Source organism: Lolium rigidum, chromosome 7, assembly GCF_022539505.1.
Source record: "Lolium rigidum isolate FL_2022 chromosome 7, APGP_CSIRO_Lrig_0.1, whole genome shotgun sequence".
Lineage (NCBI taxonomy): Eukaryota > Viridiplantae > Streptophyta > Magnoliopsida > Poales > Poaceae > Lolium > Lolium rigidum.
In genome coordinates this window covers 14,207,307-14,211,997 of record NC_061514.1, presented here as the reverse complement: position 1 = coordinate 14,211,997, position 4,691 = coordinate 14,207,307, and the positions used below count along the sequence as shown (strand labels likewise).

Genomic DNA, 4,691 nt, shown 5'->3' with positions numbered 1-4,691 from the left:
CAGACGCAGCGGCAGCGGAGGATGTCGGCGGTGGGCAGGTTCAGGAGGATCTCCTGCAGCATCTCCCTTGGGAGCGCGGACACCGGAGGGCGTGCCATGTGCCCCTGATCGTGACGACGACGGTGAGGCGCGCGGTGAAGAGCAGAGCGGATCTGTTTTTCTTATATGGTGTCATAGGCTTGTGAACCGAATGGGAGACGGAATCAAATCGGGTCGATCTTGGAAGAAGACGGAAAGGAAGTTGCGGGAGATCGAAAAAGAAACGACCTCGGCAAAAACTGCTGGCACGGAACAGAGACCAGCTGATAAATGCTGTCGACTGGGTCGGACGGGCCACATTTTCTTCGAGCAAGGGACTGGGCGGACTGCTCTCTACGCAGCCCAAATCTAGCCCACCCCCTAGCCTCGGCCCAGCCCACGCTAGGTCATCTTCTCCGTGCAACCGTAGACAGACACGTCCGGGCGGGCCCACCCTTGCAGAAACGCGCCCGACGCCCACTCAACAACCGCATCCAAACCCGAGGGCACACTCGTCATTCCTCACCGCACCTTCCTCTCCTCCTCTCGACACGCATCTCATCCCTACCTCACCCCTTGACACGCGGGCCCCATAACAAAGGGACCCAACCGCCAGCGGGCCGCGTGGGCGCGTCGGCAGTGCGTGCCGTCCTTTTCGTCATCCCCTCCCGACGATGGGAAAGAAACCCTACTTAACAAAACAGATTAGGCGAGGCGGGCGAGGAGAGAGAAAGTCTCATCAGGAGAGAGAAAGATAGAGAGAGGGAGAGAGAGGCGGAGCGGGGGAGAGGCCAGGCTGCAGAGACAGAGAGAGGGGAATCGAGCGAGGTTTTTCGCGGGCGAGATTTGAGTTTTTTTTCCTTCTTCTCCTTCTTCTTCCCGCGCGCCCACCAGCCATGGTGTCGGACCAGGAGATCGCCGGCTGCGTGGAGTCGCTGCTGCGCGGCTCGCTCGAGGCCGGGGAGACCACCGCCTCGCTCGCCGCCGTGCTGCAGCGGGCGCAGGCGCAGCTCGGGGTCGACCTCTCCCACAAGGCGCCCTACATCCGCGACCAGATGGACCTCTTCTTCGGCCCCCGCCTCCAACTCCCTCCCCCCAAGCCTCACACCACTCCCCCGCCGCCGCCCCCAGCCTCCTCCCCGACGCCCTCCACGCTCCTCAACCAGCAGCCCCAGCCGCCGCTCCCCCAGCTCCAGCAGCAGCAGCACCTCCAGCAACTCCCGCTCGACTTCCAGCAGCAGCAGCAGCAGTTCGCCGCCGTGATGCAGCCGCAGTACATCTACCAGACCATGCCGCCGCAGCAGCTCACGCCCGTCCTCTCACCCGCCGTCTCGGCCACCAACGTCTCCGCGGTCTCCCCGCAGCCGCCCGTCCCGGCCATGGCCTTCTACCCGCCGCCCCCGCTCGCCTTCCGCTACACCAACGCCCTCGCCGGGGTCGCCGCCGGCGGGACAGTCTCCTTCCAGCAGCCGCCCGGTCCCGGGGTCGGGGTCGGGGGCATGGCTTCCCCCGCCGCCGCGCCGCCCGCCGGCGCCGACGGCAACAAGGAAAGGTGAGATTTTTATCGAATTAGGGTTTTCTTTCCCCAAATCGACTTGATTGGTACACTCCACCTCTTGCTGAATTGCGCCGCAACCCAGGTTGTTGACATTTAGCTGGTCGATTCATTTCATTAGCGTTGCCAATTGTACGGATTTGCTAGCTGTGCTCATCTGGATTCATGAAATGGTAAATTCGTGCTTAGGTTTATGGGCTCAGTATCTTACTATGAGAAAATTTGCTGTCTGTCCACTCTGTAGTCATCGGTTTACTGACGGACTTTAGTAGTCTGGTCTTCAGCTCATTGTTATGGCTGATTGCCACAGTAACTGTTTGTTTGTTGGTACTTTGGAGTACTTATTCTGTCTGCCAATTCTTGCCCTTCAACCAGACTAAGCATTGCTAATTTGATTGGCCAAATACTGCATGCTGAGCTTCCTGTGCACAATTCAATCATGTATTTCGTGTCATATTACACATATAGGGCTTCAAGATCAGGAAAGAGTTATGCTTTATTGTACATACTACAAATTAAGCTGTCTGCACTTGATCCTTTTTGGGGAAAAAAAATAGGCTGTACTTGGATAGTTCTTTTCAACGGTGGAATCTCCTTCAGCTTTCTCGCAAGAAACTGAATGCAACCTCATGCTCTTTTGTCCGTGTTAACTCTTCCAACCTGATTTGGATTAAATGGTCCCAGCCAGTAGACTATACTTGTCTCTTCTAAACACATACAAGGGAGAGGGGGTCCAGCAATAAGACGGCACAACAAATATATACGGTAGCAGCTTTTCATGCACATGCTGGATTATGCTATATTCTCTACTTTTATTCTTTGGATTTGTGTTTCACCTTTTCTTTTTCTTTTCTGTCTGACTTGATACATAGGTTGTATTAGGATATGCCTTTTGAGTTATTCTGCTAATGGACCTCGTCCAGTCTATCCGGCTTGAAAAATATATTGACTTAATGCTGCATGTAGTGGTCTCACAACCAGCACCCAGATTTTGTTATATCATCCTGGTCAGGATTGCATAGTAATTATATTTATGCAATTCACTCATGCACGTAAACTGATTGGCGTGACATGTTTATAACTCTTTGCAGTGGCGCTAAGCGGAAAAGAGGTGGGCCTGGTGGCTTAAACAAAGTTTGTGCGATTTCACCTGAGCTTCAGGCTGTTGTTGGCGATACTGCCATGTCAAGAACTCAGGTACTTCCAATATCTTGACTAACCTAGATCAGAAAATAACATCTGATTTCTTTCCCTTGACTAACTTCTCCCACGACCCAGTTCTGATTATTTAGCATTGTACTCTTCATTCAGATTGTGAAGCAGTTATGGGCATATATCAGGCAGAATAACCTTCAGGACCCTGATGATAAAAGGAAGATCATTTGCAATGATGAACTTCGGATCGTTTTTGAAACTGATGCCACTGACATGTTTAAGATGAACAAATTGTTGGCCAAGCATATAACTCCTCTTGATCCAACAAGTACATGCTTTTGTTTCCTATTTATCTACATTTGCCTGATAATATATATCTGTATTTAATTTTATATTTTGGAGTTCTCAAATATATTGTTTTGATATTGCAGAAGAAGCAAAAAAGTTTAAGGCGCCCAGTCCAGCTCCTCAACAAATGCCTCCTGTTAATCAACCCTATGTGGTTGTTTCTGATGCACTAGCCAAATTTATTGGTGTTCAAGGAACAGTGCCTCATGACGATGCCCTTAAGTATCTTTGGGATTACATTAAAGCAAATCAGCTTGAGGTATGGATGTGTCTTAGCTTTTTTTTGTAGGCTACTGATATGTTCTTTGCTTGGAGATACATATTGAATGAATCTACTGAAAACATTCTATGCTTTGAAAACCACTGCTCAGGAGTAAATAGCACAAGAACTAATTAATAATCCACTAACTGTAATTCTTCTCTTTCTCCTGCGGTAAATCATCGAAATATAATGCCTTTTATGCTAAAGTAGCTGGGTGTAATGTTGTAGTAGCGTGTCTTGGGGAAAAATACCAAGTTGATGTGTTCTTACTCCTCCCCACTGGAAGACATGACTGTCTGGTCATCTGGATATGTTGCAATTATTGTTTGACTTTGGAATGTAGATTGTGGTTTGGAACTGCATCCATCTCAAAAGTTTTATATACAGGAAGCAACTTTGTTGAATTAAATGACCAGTTTCAGAATAGTAGCAGAATTTTACATTTTTGGAGCATATATTTTTCAATAAAGTAGTGGCAGAAATTTTTCCTATCGTACTTCCCTGTCCCATTATGTTCTCTTTTATTGTGCGTAGGATGCTCCGAATGCATCAATATTATGTGATTCCCAACTTCAAGAGCTGTTCGGCTTGGAGAGCATTCCTGCTTCAGACTTATCAGAGTTGCTTTCGCACCACTTCATCCAAAGGACATAGCATATCCTCATTAACTGGTTAGAATTCTCGCTGTCTGCCGTTATCAGTGTTAGTGGACAATAGCTAATTGATTTTCTTGAAGCGTTTCCAGATTTTTCTACTTGTGCATTGGTTCACTTTGTTGTGCTTGCTGTGCATGCTGCAGATCTAGGATTGCAGCGGTGCCAGATAGGCCTAACTTTACACAGTATGGTGTTCTTGACAAAATGGACAGCGTAGCATATGTATCTATCTCTCCAGCGTTCTGGATTATGGATTTGCGTCGGACGAAGACAGATTATTTGTGGTAGCCTGCAAGTTGCTATGTGTAAACGGCTACTGCCCAGTATTTGGTGTAACCTCTACTGAATTGTTAGATTTTAGTTTCCTAGTGTCAAAATGTCTTGGCTGACTATGTAAAAGTTCAGCTTTATATTTGAGTGCCAGATTGAGATCTTATTTTCTGAAAAGGGTGTATGTTTACTGAATGTGCTTGCTATTTTACTGAATGTGCCAGCTAACATATATCAGGTTCACCGTGAGGCTATAGTTTAGCCTGTTTAGGTAGAGCTATCAATCTAAAAAAAAAAAAAGGTAGAGCTATCGAAGCTGAAGAATTGGAGATGTACGGTTTTGTGTTGCGTTCCTCATTTTTTGAACTTTGCAGCTCTTTATAATTTACGTTATTTTGTTCCCTTTTTCTTTTCCCTGCACGGCGTG

The 4,691-nt window shown here is 47.8% G+C and overlaps 1 pseudogene; it reads left to right on the top strand.

The window, feature by feature from the left end:
• The first annotated feature begins 914 nt into the window (after positions 1-914).
• Positions 915-4,459, top strand: LOC124674741 (annotated as a pseudogene).
• Positions 4,460-4,691: the final 232 nt, after the last annotated feature.